This window comes from Sapajus apella, unplaced genomic scaffold (assembly GCF_009761245.1).
Source record: "Sapajus apella isolate SASKATOON/1434 unplaced genomic scaffold, GSC_monkey_1.0 scaffold26, whole genome shotgun sequence".
Lineage (NCBI taxonomy): Eukaryota > Metazoa > Chordata > Mammalia > Primates > Cebidae > Sapajus > Sapajus apella.
In genome coordinates this window covers 24,738,764-24,756,059 of record NW_022436966.1, presented here as the reverse complement: position 1 = coordinate 24,756,059, position 17,296 = coordinate 24,738,764, and positions in this window count along the sequence as shown.

Genomic DNA, 17,296 nt, shown 5'->3' with positions numbered 1-17,296 from the left:
ACTGCACTCTAGCCTGGGTGACAGAGCTAGACTTCATCTCAAAAAAAAAAAATAAATAAAATAAAAAAAAAAAAAAGGTTCTCAAAGAGATATTTGTTTACCCATGCTTAGCCAAAAGGCAGAAGCAACACAAATGTTCATTGATAGATTAATGAATAAAATATGGTACCTACATACAATGGATTTTTTTTTTTTTTTTTTTTTATGAGACGGAGTCTTAGTCTTGTTGCCCAGGCCGGAGTACAATGATGTGATCTTGGCTCACCACAACCTCGGCCTCTTGGGTTCAAGCGATTCTCCTGCCTCAACTTCCCAAGTAGTTGGGATTACAGGCATATGCCACCACACCTGGCCAATTTTTGTATTTTTAGTAGAGATGGGGTTTCTCCATGTTGGTCAGGTTGGTTTTGAACTCTTGATCTCAGGTGATATGCCTGCCTCGGCCTCCCAAAGTGCTGGGATTACAGGCGTGAGCCACTGCGCCCAGCCTATAGAATAGATTATTATTTCACCTCAAAAGAGAAGGGACTTTTGACACAAGCTACAACATGGATGAAACTTGAGGATATTATTGTAAGTGAAATAAGCCTGTCAGAAAAAGAAGAGTACTGTATGGTACCTACAGTAGTCAAACTGATAGAGACAGAAAATAGAAAGATGTTTGCCAGGGACTGGAGGAAGAGGGGAATGGGGAGCTGTTTAATGGGCCTGGAATTTGAGTTTTACAAAATGAAAGCGTTCTAGAAATTGCACAACAGTGTGAATGTGCTTAACACTACTGAAGTGTACACACAAAAATAGATTACTAAATGTTATGTACAATTTTACCACAATTTAAAAAAACAAAAAAATGAGATATCAAGCTATGATGGAAATTTAAACACATATTACTAAGTGAAAGAAGCCAATCTTTGACTTAGTTAAAAGGTTCACTTACTGAGCCTTAGAAGGCTCACTTCTATGATTCCAACTACAATCTTATGTCGCTTAGCAACAGGAATACCTTCTGAGAAAAGTACCAGGCAATTTTCTTACTGTGGGAACATCATAGGGTATACTTACAGAAACTTAGATGGTATGACCTACTACATAACTAGATTGTATGATGTATAGCCTAGAGCTCATAGGCCACAAACCTATGCAACATGTTACTGTCCCAAATACTGTAGACAATGGTGACACAATGGTAATTATGTATCTAAACACAGAAAAGGTGCAGTAAAAACAGTATAAAAGAACCCGGGAGGCAGAGGTTGCAGTGAGCTGATCATGCCACAGCACTTCAGCCTGGGCGATAGAGAGACTCCATCTACACACATACACACACGCAAGCACACAAAATATATATGTATAAATAGTTTATTTAATCCTCACATTGACACTATGAAGTTAATGAGGTAAATGTTACCATTTATTGATGAAGAAATACAGACTTGAGGAGTTTAAATTGCCCATGGTTACACTAGTTAGTAAATGATTTTAAAAAACAGGTCTGATTCTAGATTTTGTGCCTTAATTACCAGGCTTTACTGCCTCTGGGTTATAGGACTATACAAGCACAAGAACATATTTGACCGTTGATTCATTTGCTAAACAAATCAGCATGAAGCACTTTTTTATTTTTGGATGGGATCGCCCTCTGTCACCCAGGCTGGAGCACAATGATGCCATGTTGGCTCACTGCAGCCTCCACCTCCCACATTCAAGCAATTCTCCTGCTTCAGTCTCCCAAGTAGCTGAGATTACAGGCACAAAACCACCACCCAGGCTAATTTTTTTTTTTTTTTTTTTTTGTATAAACAGGGTTTCTCCATGTTGGCTAGGCTGATCTCAAACTCCTGGCTTCAAGTGATCCACCTGCCTTGGCCTCCCAAAGCACTGGGATTATAGGTGTGAGCCACTGCACCCGGCCATAACATGAAGCATTTATTAAATCCCCACCACTCTACTGGGCCTTGGCCGTTGGTAGTAAACAAAAGTCTCTGCCCTCATGGAGATTGTATTCTTGTGGGAGGAGAATAGACAAAATAAGAAATTGAAATAAAATAACAGAAGTGATAAATGCTATGAAGAAAAACAAGATGCCGAAGAGGAAGTAAAACCAGGGTGACAGTTGCTATTTTAGATAAGTTGGGCATCTGAGCAGAGCAGGGATGGAGTGATGTGCAGGAGCCCATCTGCAGGTATCTTGAGGAGGAGCCTCTAGGCAGGAACCAGGGAAGGTCAAGGAAGGGCAGCCCTTTGATGCGTTTACAGGAACTGCAAGAATAATAGCTACTGTACCCAGAGGAAGCTGTGCAAAGACTGGTAGGAGATGATGACATTCAGGTTCCAGGGACCATGGTAAGAACTTAGAATCCAAGATCAGGGGAGTGAGGGAACCAAATGTGCATTTCAAAGAGCCACTATTGTGTCCTGACACTTGAAGATTGCTCCTAGCAAATCTTAAATACAAATTCTTAGTCAAACATCTTCTAAGAAAACAGTATATCCTATGCAGTATAAACTGTTATAGTTACTCTTCAAGCTAAAATAACTTCTAAACCACAAAATATATAATCCAGCAAGTTAAGAAAGAGTTGTTTCTCTAAACTGGTATCCATATTACTGTACCTTATTTAATTATTTACTTTTTTTTTTTTTTTTAAGAGACAGAGTCTTGCTTTGTTGCCCAGGCTGGAGCTGAAGGGCAAGATCATAGCTCACTATAACCTCAAACTCATAAGCTCATGTGATTCTCCCACCTCTGTCTCCTGAGGAGTTAGGCCTACAGGCATGCATCACCATGTCCTGCTAATTTCTTTTTTATTTTATGTTTTATTTTGTAGAGATGGTATCTCACTTTGTTGCCCAGGCTGCTCGTGAACTCCTAGCCTAAGCACTCCTCCCTCCCTGGCCTCCCAACCTTATTAACAAATGGTTTTATATGATAAAATCTTACCTATTCTCATTTGCATAAAGGTCAGCCTACATTATTGAAAAGTATATTGAAATAGATACTACTTTTAAATATAATTGGAACAAAAACATCTAAGTTTTTTAGGACATTAAGGGAATAGAGAGGAGTAACTTTATAATTAGCCTATCCAATAGATTTCATTAAGTAATTCAAGCATTTTCTTAAGGTCTTGCTTACAGTATTGAATCTCTTAAGTAGAGTAAAAGTAAGTAAGAAGCTGAATCTTAATCAATTAAAGTACTAGCAATTCTACAAAATCATTTGACTCAAACACTTACTAATCCTTCAAGTAACTGCCAGCCAGCACATACTTTAAGAACTCAGATGTTTTGGTATCTTTCTAGTCAAATGAACACAAGCATGTCAGTAGGAAAACTTCCCCTCACATCATATTGATCTAATTTAAAGGACTCCCACCCGCTTTCTGCCTTCACTTGCACACGAATCTGAATTCTTAAAGGAAATTATACATAAATTGTTTTTTCTTGAATGAAAGTATTTGAGTATAATTCTGTGTTTTCTTGCAATTTGATTCTGTGTAAATACTATCTTTCCCTCTTTTAAATGAATTTTCCCCAGGAAATATATGGTCAGCTTTAATTCACTTTAAGAACAATCGTTGAAGGCCGGGCGCGGTGGCTCAAGCCTGTAATCCCAGCACTTTGGGAGGCCGAGGCGGGTGGATCACAAGGTCAAGAGATCGAGGCCATCCTGGTCAACATGGTGAAACCCCGTCTCTACTAAAAATACAAAAAACATTAGCTGGGCATGGTGGCGCGTGCCTGTAATCCCAGCTACTCAGGAGGTTGAGGCAGGAGAATTGCCTGAACCCAGGAGGCGGAGGTTGCGGTGAGCCGAGATCACGCCATTGCACTCCAGCCTGGGTAACAAGGGCGAAACTCCGTCTCAAAAAAAAAAAAAAAAAAAAGAACAATCGTTGATTATTCAAATGAGAAATTACAATGTTTAAATACTTTCAGCCAGCTGTTGGAAGAGGCAATGGTGTACTTATATATTTCAATTGACATACTATTACTTACACATTACAACTGACAACTGCATACTACAGGCTCTTTATCAGTGGAGCATGGCCATATATAATTCATTAGTACTCTCTCTCTCTCTCATTGCTTTCTAGTAGAATTGCAGAAAGGAATTCTCACTCTCTTCTGTTTCCCTTGGGGGTTTGCTTTTGTTACGACTCAACTATAAGCTTTACATGGAGTTGCAGCTTTTGAAATAGAGCATTAATTGGAAGCAATTATTCAATTATAGCAGTTGTGACTATACTGTATACTGAATATTTCCCAAGAAAAGAAAGCATTTAACAGATGATTTAATATAGCAGCTTGGCAATAATGAACCTGCAACCAACACTACAACAGATATACAACTGTATATCTGCATAGCTCATATCTTCGATGGCTGACATATGCAAGAGTACATAATATAAATTTAAAAATGAAATAAAGACGCTCAGGCTTGATTTTCAAAGCACTGCAAAATGTGTGAAGTCGATTCAAAAGTAATCAAAGAACTTATGTTTGTTTATTATCTAAAAATGTGTGAGATTTCTCCAACTGCTTGATTTTAAAAGTAGGTATGTTTTCAACTTTAATCGATTTTAATTTTTTACTCTTTCAATGCCTCATGTATGTACCCTGAAGTCTTATTATAAGGCTGTCTTTGAAATTGATGCTTTGGAACCACTTTAGGTACTTCTGAGATAAGCACCAAGAAGAACCTGCCTTGTGTGAAATTCCAGTCTGTAACCAATGGTGTGATAATGAGCTGTCAGCTAGTCATTTTCTGCCTGTAATCTATTCAGCTTCTCGAGTGCTGACCAAGTGCTTGGCAGGGAATGGCTTTGGCTGGACTAGGATTGATTAAATGGATGTGAAGACAATCCATATGCTGTCAAAAACATTTTTATGGGCAAAAATCCACTACTAATACCTGCAATATTGGTTCTGCAAGAAATGGAGAAAATGTTTCATCAAATTTATTAACTCTATGTTAAAGAAACGAAACAAAGGAACTGAAACACTTTGCTACCAACTCTTGAATTGTCTTATTGGTGCTGTCTTGACAAAGAGATGCCATTCTTTTATTTGCTATGATGTCACCTTTGTCCAATCATAACCTTCCTTCTGAGAGTAGGATAACTCCAGAGACAAGGTGAGTGACAGCAGCAAGCAACGAAGCAGTCACTAGGCAACAAGATCCAGCCTTCAGTGGAAGAGGATTTTAAAACATTTAACCCTCACACTGACTGGGTGTCTTGTTGCTGAAATGGCAGTAATCTCTGGACAAAGGCCTAATGTGAATAGGCAGCTTCTTTCTAAAACCATGTTTTTTCAGGCACTGTGAGGAAACTTCCTTCTTAGACTAAGAACATTGCTCAGTTTGAAAAGACTGGTAGAGTTAGAAATCTTTAAAACTGCTTTTTCACAGGGTCACAGTTTAAGCCACATGAGTGTCTCCTCAGTGTGTTTAGAACTGTTACTCAATTGTTCCCCTGTAAGCCAGGCTGCTGCACAGGTCTGTAGCCTGTGCTCTGCACAAATCCAGACGACATAATGGGGTGAGTGGGGCTGAAATCAGCCTGTGCCCCCTTGACAAGACATACCCTTGTTAGGGCAGTCTGGTTTCTTTATCTAATTGGTTGCCCTGATGGGCACCATTTTGTAAGTTGTCTGCCTGGAGGACGCTCTTTTTTCTAATTTGCACAGAATTGCTCGGTGAGCTCTTAGGTGGGGGGCACTGGAGGTATCTCTTGTTTCCCCTGCTAGCCAAAAGTTCTGCAAGATTATCTCCTCTCTTTCATTTGACTCTTGCTGTAGAATTTAGCACAGGCTGGACAGACCCAGGTGTGGACTGGTGGTGGTGTTTCCAAACTGGATTTCCAGAATCACTTCATTCAGATTGTTTTGGTTTATTTCCAGAAAAAAATGTCATTTCAAATTTTTCTCATGAAGCAAATATTTTGTCAGTTTGCGACAGCTAATTGTTTAATATTATTTTCTGCCACCAAACAGTTACACAGTATAATGATTTTCTTAAAATAAACCCTATTGTTTTTTAGTCGGGCCAAAAAGTGATTAACAGGCATTTATTAAGTAGGCTCCTTGAGAACAGTGGGTACCATGTTTCTCTAACAGTGTCTGGCACAGAGTAAGTGAACATATCTCTTTGCATAAATGAATTAATCAATTGGTTAATTAATTAACAGTATGCACTTAGGGGAATCCAATAAGAGAGTGGAATTGTCAGAAAACCTACAGTTTTTTGTTTCTGTTTTTGAGAAAGGGTCTCATTCTGTTGCCCAGGCTGGAGTGGAGCAGCATGATCATAGCTCACTGCAGCCTTAAATCCCTGGGCTCAAGCAATCCTTGCTCTTAGCCTCCAGAGAATCTAGGCTACAGGCATGTGCCATCATGCCCAGCGAATTTTTATAGAGATGGGTCTTGCTATGTTGCCCAGGCTAGTCTCAAACTCCTCAACTCAAGCCATCCTCTTGCCTCAACCTTCCAAAATGTCGGGATTACAGACGTGAGCCACTGTACCTGGCCAAGAAACCTCACAGGTTATCCGGCACAACAGTTGTTTTGCAGTTGAGGAAACTGAGACCCAAATAACTAACCAATTCATACATCTAGTTAAAAATAGCCAAATGGTCCTATAATTAGCCCAATGTGGAAACTAATTTAGATTCTAACCATGTAGAGAGCAAAGGTCATTTCCATTGACCTTGCTATATACCTTACCTAGTATCATTAAACCTGTATTCAATGTTGGTGCCAATATAGTTTATGACTGTAATGAGTCTGCAAAAATAAAACTTGGATTCTCTTCAGAAATAACCAGGCTGTGCTTGGCTCACTATGGCCACTTTTCTTCTGGAACATATCTCATATTACAGTGATTATTGCTTTGCAACATGTATTTTGTTCTGTCATTGAAGGTTTTTACAATCTAATTAAGGAAACAGGACTAACACAAGATAAGTTAGAGAAAATACAGCCAAAGATTTACTAAGCCAGGCATTTTACATCTTATCTAATCCTCACAAAGGGCAGAGCCAGGATATCAAACCAGTTTTCTTACTCTGAAAATGTTTTTATCCTGAAACCAGTATTTCCCAAACTTGTCCTTCATATTTTCCATACTGTCACCTGTGCTATTTCTTTATTGACCCACATTTTATCTTAGTGTTATTCTAAGTCATAATACTCCTTAATGTGTATGACAAAACATATTTTCCCTAATGTACATGAAAATAAATATATAATTCTTAATATATTTTTAAACGTTAATGTAGCAGTATATTTAAAAATGTTTATTTGTGTGCCTTCAGCAGTACAGGGTCACTCCTTGGGAAATAGCAGACTATATTGCGCTTTTAAATGTGGAATGACATTAAACATTATTGAGTGCCGAGCAATGCCATAAATTGTCCAAAAAGGAGAAAAGCCAGTACTGACTTATAATTGATTTAATTTGACCCTAACAAGATCTTCATGAAATTATGTCAGATATCACAGTCTTATGTTCAAATTTAGCTGCTAGTTCAAGCTTTGCCATTAAATGGCATGATCTGACATCCTTCTGTTTCCTCATAAGTCAAAGAGAAGATTGGAGTAGACAAATTCTGAAGGCCAACATTCTAGGAGCTCAAATCATCTGCATTTGTTACTTGTCTCTCCAGTCAGACAAAGGATCCCTGCATGCTGGGAGATTCCCACACAGGAACTTAAAATGTGATGGAAACACAGTGGCCATGGTAAACGTCAATACGATAAAGTTCCCATTAGTGACTTTCAAATGATTTCTCTAAAGAACAAGACTAGGTGTGTTGTTAACAAGACATATTTAAACAAAAATAAAAACACTAAAAATAATGGACTAGACAAATATAGCAAACAAGCCTCTCCTGCAAAAAACAAAGGTGGTAAAATTAATATCAGACAAGACAGCATCTAAGGCAAAAAGCTAGAATAAGAAGGGATATTTCTTTTTTTTCTTTTCTTTTTTTTTTTTTGAGACTGTGTCTTACTCTGTCTCCAAGGCTGGAGTGCAGTGGCATAATCTCAGCTCACTGCAACCTCTGCCTCCTAGGTTCAAGCGATTCTGGTGCCTCAGCCTTCCGAGTAGCTGGGACTGCAGACGTTCGCCACTACACCTGGCTAATTTTTGGATTTTTAGTAGAGGTGGGGTTTTGCCATGCTGGTCAGGCTAGTCTTGAACTCCTGACCCCAGATGATCCCACCCACCTCAGCCTCCCAAAGTGCTGGGATTACAGGCATGAGCCACAGTACCTGGCCAAAAAGGATATTTCATGTTGACAAAAGTATAGCCCGTGAAGATGTTATAAAATTTGTGAATATTTATGGCCAAAACAATTAAAGTAAAAATTGTTAGAAATACATAGAAAATTTGACAAAATCATAATTGGAATGGAAATTTTCATAAATCCTCCTCTGGATTTTATAGAATACATAGAGCAAAATAACTAAGATAAAGAAAGTCTGAATTACATATATGCCTAGTAAGCTTGAAAATATATATCCTTGTCAAACAGATATTTGAAAAGGTAAAAATTATACCTTTTTTACTGTCACATTTTCTGACTATAGTGAAATGGAACAGGAAATCAATAATAAAAGGGAATTTCCTTCCCACTAAATTACATTACTTGAAATTAGTCATACAAATTTAAGTCAAAGAGGAAATCAAAACTGAAATTATAGATAATTTAGATATTAACAAATGAAAATATACAGTAAAAGATATCAGTATATTCAGGGGAAATCCATAAAGTTAAATGCATTTATTAATAAACATGAAATGTTGAAATATTTGAAAGAAGGTAGAACAAACAATAAAATAATATGAAGGAGAAAGAAAAAATTAATGAAAGGATAAAAGCAGAATCTAATTTATTAGGAAAACAAAAATAGGCTTCATATGTAAAATCAGGAGTTGTTAGTTTGAAGCACAATGAAATTGAGAAACTTTTTATGTCTGATTACGAGAAACCACAAATACACAATGATAGAAGTGGAAAGGGAGTGTGATGATAGGCACAACAGAATTTTTGTTGTAGGAATGTATATAGTTTTATGCTGATAAATCTGAACATTTAGATAAAATGAACAATTTAATAGAAAAATTGAAAATCCAAACAAACCAATTACAATAGACAAATGAAAAATTTGTCAAACACTTATTACTTCCATTCCCAGCAAAACACCAGTCCAGGGGTTTCCCAGTGAATACTACCAGTCTTTTCTAGGAGTTTCTCTCTTGTTTCAACTGTTCTGAAGAATAGGGAAGGAAGGAGAAAGTCTTAGTTTATTTTAGAAAGCTGTAAACACCTGGTACCAAAGCCAACAAAACATTACAAAAATGCTACAGATCAATCTCCAAAATTGTCCTTTTTTACCTATAAAACTGGCATGGCTGATGTAACTTAACATTGGCTCCATGTTGGTAGGTGTGCACATTGGTACAACCTTTGTATCAATGAAATTTTGAGTGTTCACATTTAACCTAGAAATTCAATTTAAAGGAATTTATTCCAAGAAAGTAATAAAGCAAGTGTGCAAAAACATATAAATATTTTAAAAGTGCATTGCAACATCCATGATCTGTTAAGTGCAAAAAGAAATTATAAACAGAATGTGTAGTACTTACCTATTTGTTTAGCAAAAATCTAACGAATTTGCTTATATGTGTGTTTATACATTAAGAAGTCTAAAAGATTGCTAACAAATTGTTAAGAGAGGTTATCTCTGGATGTTAAGAGAGGACATCTCTGGTGTAACTGACAGGAAGATACTTTATATAATTCTGTATTCTTTGAATTTTTACACTGAATAGAAGAAATAAACATAAGATTACCACTTTTGTAACTATATAAGTAGTAGCTAAGTAAATACATAAACAAATAAATAAATGAAATAATATAAACAAATAAATAAAGCTATTAGATGGTTTTCTCCTCTCTCATGTTCTTACCCCCCAAGATCAAATATAATTTTTGACTCTACTAATTTCCATTATCATCATCATAACAATTTTGTTGGCTCTATCTCTTCCTTTACTTGATTCCTGCTTCTTTTGATGGTCTACCTCTGAGCCATAGTCCTTAAAGTTTGTCCCAAAATTTTTGTTTCTTCAATTTAGTTTTGTTTTGTTTTGTTTTGTTTGTTTTGAGATGGGGTCTTGCTGTGTCACCTGGGATGGAGTGCAGTGGCATCATCATTGCTCACTGCAGCCTCAACCTCCTGGGTTCAAGCAGTCATCCAACCTCAGCCTCTTAAGTAACTGGGACTACAGAAGCATGGCACCATGCCTGGATAGTGCTTTATTTTTTGTAGAGATGGAGTCTCAGAATCCTGTGCAGGTTGGTCTTGAACTCCTGGACTCAAGCAATCCTCATACCTCGACCACCCAAAGCGCTGGGATTACAGGTGTGAGCCACCTCATCTAGCCTGCTCCTTCAGTTTTTCCAATAATATTTAGGTCATTTAATACCCTGTAATAATTTTTTAAGCTAGTTAGAATGATTATATTTCTTATAGCAAAACCCTGATCAAAACCATAACAAAAATATTAGTTCACAAATTTGGCTTATTTTGCAGATATTTTTAAGGCTGAATTATCTTGATCAATAACTGAAAAGCAAAATTGAATTATTTTATGCTACATAAAATTTGCTACACCAAAAATTACATTCAACATTTTGAGAGGCCAAGGTGGGTGGATCTCCTGAGCTCAGGTGTTCGAGACCACCCTGGGCAACATGATGAAACCTTGTCTCTACTAAAATACAAAAAATTAGCCAGGTGTGGTGGTGAGCACCTGTAGTCTCAGCTACTTGGGAGACTGAGGCAGGAGAACCTCTTGAATCCAGAAGGTGGAGGTTGCAGTGAGCCAAGATTGTGCCGCCGCACTCCAGCCTGGGCAACAGGGGGAGACCCTGTCTCCAAAAAAAAAACAAAACGAAATAAAAAAGAGTTGGATGGAAATCAGTGATCATTGGGATTATGAGTAATGAAATATCTAGAATATGTATATGCATGGAAATTATGAAAACGATGATTAAAAATAATATCAACAATCTTTCTTTATTGAGGAAATTCTTTGCTCACTTTTTGTATAGAGACAATGAGAGAGCCTGAATGGTAATGCAGAGACTCTGAGTGTGTCATGAAACATATATGTGTTAGGCAAAATAATCACCCCACAAACATATGCCATGTTCTAATTCCTGGAGCCTATGAATATATTACCATCATATGGCAAAGAGGAATGAAGGTAGCAGATGAAATTGTTTGCTAATCAACCAAATTTAAGAAAGTGATCCTGGATTTTCTGGGTGAGCCAGATGTAATCACAAGGTCCTTAAATGTGGAAGAGGGAGGCAGGAGAGGGACCATGAGAGTGGTGTTATATGAGAAAGACTCACCCTGGCATTGCTGGCTTGAAGATGGAAGGGTCCCATGAGCCAACCCAGCCTCTAGAAGCTGAAAAGGGAAAGGAAACACACTCCCCTTTAGAGCCTCAAGAAGGAACACAGCAGCCTCACCAACACCTCAGTTTCAATCCAGTGAGACCCCTTTCAGACTTCCCACTTTCCAATAATAAATTTATGTTGTTTTTAAGTCATTAAGTTTGTGGTAATTTGTTATAGCAGCAATAGGAAATTAATACGATAAATGTCTTGATCTTTTAGTAAGGAAACACATTTTCTAAGATTTCCGGCAGGGCGCATTGGCTCATGCCTGTAATCCCAGCACTTTGAAAGCCTAAGGCGGGTGGATCACGAGGTCAGGAGATGGAGACCATCCTGGCTAACACGGTGAAGCCCTGTCTCTACTAAAAATACAAAAAATTAGCCAGGCGTAATGGCACGTGCCTATAATCCCAGCTACTTGAGAGGCTGAGGGAGGAGAATTGCTTGAACCTGGGAGGCAGAGGTTGCAGTGAGCCAAGGTCACGCCATTGCACTCCAATCTGAGCAACAAGAGTGAAACTCTGTCTCAAAAAAAAAAAAAAAAAAAAAGGATTTCCTCCAAGAGTATCCTGAAAGTGCGGGACAGGATCACTTCTTTAGAGGTATTCTAATCATTTTTCCAGTAGAGTTAATAATGCAAAATATAAACACATATTATCTGTAATCATCTCTTTCAGGGGTCTTAAAATGATATGATAGCATCAGAAGGAATTATTTGCATGTTGAACTTTTCATTTTTCCCTGTTTTCTAAAATTAATAACATTTTGCATCAGCCAATGACACAGGTTGAAACCTTCCCCTTTTGCCAGTGGTAATTGGAACTTAGGTCCTGGCTGCCTGAATGTCCCTAAGTTCCCCAGTCTTGGAGGGATCATCTTTTTTAAGTGAAATTTTTAGTGCTGAAGTAGAATTGGGCCTGACACGGTGGCTCACACCTGTAATCCCAGCACTTTGGGAGGCCAAGGCAGGTGGATCATTTGAAATTAGAAGTTCAAAACCAGCCTGGCCAACATGGTGAAACCCTGTCTCTACTAGAAATACAAAAATTAGCCAGGCAGTAGCGGCACTTGCCTGTAATCCCAGCTACTCGGGAGACTGAGGCAGGCGAATCACCTGAGCCTGGGAGGCGGAGGTTGCAGTGAGCCAAGATCGCATCACTGCACTCCAACCTGGGTGACAGAGTGAGACCCTGCCTAAAAAAAAAGTAGAATTGACTTCACTTCTCCTGAATATATGATGGTAAATCAATATCATTGCCAATATTTCCAGTGAGTCTGAGCCCACAGGGTTGAACAAAGATGACTTTATTTTTTTGCCAGAGATACTGGTGACCAAATTTCCACTGATTTTTCTTGATCTCCACTCTGCATTTTGCCTCTCGTCTCTGTTCACCATTTTATATACCTTGTTACCCAATTAGATATTTTCCTTTCCAATCTCTTCACTCTCCCAAATACTACTGTGACTTAAGGCAATGGCCATAGCAGGCTTCATTAAACGTTTAGAGCAATGGAGGGTTGCACTGCATAAAACGCAGACAACCACTTAACATTAACTATTAGAATTCCTTACTTTTAAATGTGTGTTGGCCATTTTCAGGACTAGGGAACAACATCACTTTGACTGGGGATCCAGCCTCCTGCTATGTATGATGCTGGTTCTTCTCTCTTCTTCCCTTGATCACCCCTTTCCTCTTTAGTTCAAAGCTCCCCAAACCCCAAATTACTGCTCACTTCTCAGGGAGAACAGTTTACTTTCATCTCTGCCCCCCCCCCACCTTAGGCCACCCAGCTACCTTACAAGAGCCTTATGTTTTTTTGATTTTTTGAGACAGTGGCTCTATCACCCAGGCTGGAGTGCAATGGCACAATCTCAGCTCACTGCAACCTCCGGCTCCCAGGCTCAAGTGATCCTCCTTTCTCAGCCTCCTGAGCAGCTGAGACTACAGCACCCACCACCATGCACAGCTAGTTTTTGTGTACTTAGTATAGACGGGATCTCACTATGGTGCCCAGGCTGGTCTCAAATTTCTGAGCTTAATGTGATCCACCTGCCTCAGCCTCCCAAAGTACTGTGATGACAGGCATGAGGCACCATGCCTGCCAGCCTTATCTTTTTTTTTTTTGAGACAGAGTTTCACTCTTGTTGCCTAGGGTGGAGTGCAATGGCATGATCTTGGCTCACCTCAGACTCTGCCTCCCTGGTTCAAGTGATTCTCCTGTCTCTGCCTCCTGAGTAGCTGGGATTACAGGCATGTGCCACCATGCCCAGCTAATTTTGTATTTTTGGTAGAGATGGGGTTTCTCCATGTTGGTCAGGCTGGTCTCGAACTCCTGACCTCAGGTGATCTGCCCACCTCGGCCTCCCAAAGTGCTGGGATTACAGGTGTGGGCCACTGCGCCTGGCCCAGACTTATCTTTTTAATAAAACTTTTCAAAGGGATGTTCCAAGACAAGACATTTGTTCCCAAGGGAATTATGTTCTGTCAGCTTGCTGCAACAGTTGTTCTTCTCCCCTACCCAAGTAATTTAGTAATTTAAAACTTGTATACTAAAAGTCAATTTCATAGAATATGGAACGTATCTCAATTTTTGAAGTAAAACAAGAAATTTAAAAAAAAATCTCTACTGCACTGGGGCTACCTCACACAACAGCCCCAGTTCCAAGTATGCATGCGTACTTTTGCTCTCTTTTGTGGTTAGGGATACTTAAGTGGAAGCTTCAGAAGCATTAGTCTTTTTTTGTTTCACTTTTTCATAATAAGTTTTCAAGCTAATGCAAAAGTAAGATACAAAAAGATAATAAAATTTTATATATTTAAAATCCAGTTTCAGAAATTATCAACATATGGCCAACATTCTCTCAAACAAATCCCCCTCATTCTCCACCGTCTCCCACACTAGATCATTTTACAGTGAATTTCAGATGTTATATTCTGTCCATAAATACTTCATTATTTATATCTAGAAGATGAAGACAAACATCTAGAGGATGTTCAAATGTCCCCAATTGTCCCATGAAAGTCATTTTACAGTTGTTGAGAAGCACTGTTTTCAGACATTATGCCCTGTTACAATCCGAAAATACACACATTTATTAGATCCTTTCATGAGAGTAGTTGTCGCTCAGTGATGAAGAAGAGATATTGTTCAAAGACTACTCCAGCTTTGTCTATTTTTTTTTTTTCTTTTTCTGGAGCAAGCCATCTCCAGAATAGTCTATTCTTTAGGCTGGCTGAATGACATTTTAATTTGCTCCATGAGCAGTCTCAGCCTCACAAACAACCAACGAACCACTTAATTGTACACAAGGCTTCCTTAACACCTGGGCTCTCTGTTGCTGAACAGGGGATGTTTTAGAGAATTTGTGCATTCAGGAGCCAAAGAAGAAACAGGGTTGTGCAAAGGCCAGGCGCAGTGGCTCACGCCTGTAATCCTAGCACTTTGGGGAGGCTGAGGTGGGTGGATCACCTGAGGTCAGGAGTTCAAGACCAGCCTGGCCATCATGGTGAAACCCCATCTTTAAAAAAAAAAAAAAAAAAAAGGAAGGCCGACTGAGGGGATGGACTCTCTAGAGAGAGGTGACTACTACCAAGTCAAGGCTTCCTCACTACCTGAACTACCCAGCCACTGTGCACTGGAAATCAAGTGATTCTACCAAGTGAAATGTAGCTACTGTTTGCTGTGAGCCCTGAGGGACAGACATTTGTCTTGCTGACCTTTGAATCTCTAGCATCTAGCTCCACGCTAGCAAACAGTGGACTCTACGAAGACTGAGGCTCTAAGTTCAGATTAGCATCTTCCTGAAACTGGCAGCAAACAGGTGCACTGGGGGAATTGGAGGTCTCGCTGGGGAGGAGGTGTGGGAGGTGGTAGCAAGGGTGGGCAACTTGAATTGCACCAGCCTGGGGAGTATTGCCCAGAGAGGTGACTCACAGCTCCAGCTCTTTGCAGTGAGGCAGTTAGAGGTGAGATATTGATGCAAAGTGAATGGTCAGAGAGATTTGTTGACAATGTTTGTCTAAAGATGTGCCCTGATTTGGCTAACCCTGCAACCAATAAATAGAGACAGAAATTTTTTCTTTATTCTTTCCCTCCTTATTTCAGATGAATGCTGTATGGTCTTTTGTTCTTAAACGGGCTCTTTAGGGATGGCCCAGGAACTGCCAGAATCAGGGTTATGGTGGGGGGAGGGGCGGGCCAAACTGGGGAAGGCAAAGGCTGGGAATCCAGCCAGACATGCCAGATATGCAGGGGGAGTTAGTTGAGAATCCTCTGAATGAGTTAGAGGCTTTTTTCACCAGATGTAGAAATTTAGATAAATGTGCTGTACTTTTAAAGTTCATGACATTAATTCTAACATGGTTCCCAGGGCTAAAAACAAATAAACAAAAATATCTTGGAGGAATGTAGCCTTTGCATCTTTGGGGATTGGTGCAGGACTTGACACATGGTAGGCGCTCAATAAATATTTGTTGAAGGGATAAAAGGGTAATATTAAAGAACAGACACAAAAATGCATTTCAGTTCTCAAAACTTTTATTAAAATGGCAGATTTGCCTGTATTTGGCTATATTTGCTACAGCATGTGAACCAGTGAACAGAAAGTGGTTTGAAGTCTTGTGAGCTCTTTTAAGCAGCAAACAGAGGTATAAAATAGCAAATTAATCCCAGAGAAACCTTCACAATGAAAATATCATGGTAGGGTAATACACTGTCTAAGGACATGTCTGGGTAGATTAAGTCTAAAATATTCTTCAGTTTTACTTATTGTATTGTATTGTACTGAGATGGAGTCTTGCTCTTGTTGCCCAGGCTGGAGTTCAGTGGCATGATCGCGGCTCACTGCAACCTCCACCTCCCAGGTTCAAGTGATTCTCCTGCCTCAGCCTCCCAAGTAACTGGGATTACAGGGACCCACCGCCACACCCAGCTAATTTTTGTATTTTTAGTAGAGACCAGGTTTCACCATGTTGGCTAGGCTGGTCTTGAACTCCTGACCTCAGGTGATCCACCCACCTGGGTCTCCCAAAGTGCTGGGATTACAGGTATGAGCTACTGTGTCTGGCCTGTTCTTCAGTTTTATTAATCTGAGTCTGGTTGAATAAGGTTTCTTAGAAGTGAACCTTATAAGGAAAATAGGAAAATAAATGCATAAAACAAAAACCCAATGTCCCAAAATGTATGGGATGCAGATAAAACAGTGTTTGGGGGGAGGAATTTATAGCTAAAAGTCTATATTAGAAAAGAAGAAAGATCTCAAATCAATAACCTAATCTTCCACCTTAAGAAACCAGAAAAAGAAGAGCAAACTAAACCCAAAGGAAATAGAAGATGGGTGATTATCACGATAAAAGAGGAAATAAATAAAACAGAAAAACAATAGGGAAAAGTAAAGAAACCAAAAGTTATTTTTTGAAAAGATTAAGAAAATGGGGGCCGGGCGCGGTGGCTCATGCCTGTAATCCCAGCACTTTGGGAGGCCGAGGCGGGTGGATCACGAGGTCAGGAGATCGAGACCATCCTGGTCAACACGGTGAAACCCCGTCTCTACTAAAAATACAAAAAATTAGCTGGGCATGGTGGCGCGTGCCTGTAATCCCAGCTACTCAGGAGGCTGAGGCAGGAGAATTGCCTGAACCCAGGAGGCAGAGGTTGCGGTGAGCCGAGATCGCGCCATTGCACTCCAGCCTGGGTAACAAGAGCGAAACTCCGTCTCAAAAAAAAAAAAAAAAAGAAAATGGTAAATCTTTAGCTACCCTGATTAATGACTAAGAGAGAGAGAGAGAGAGAAAAGATACAAATCACTGAAATCA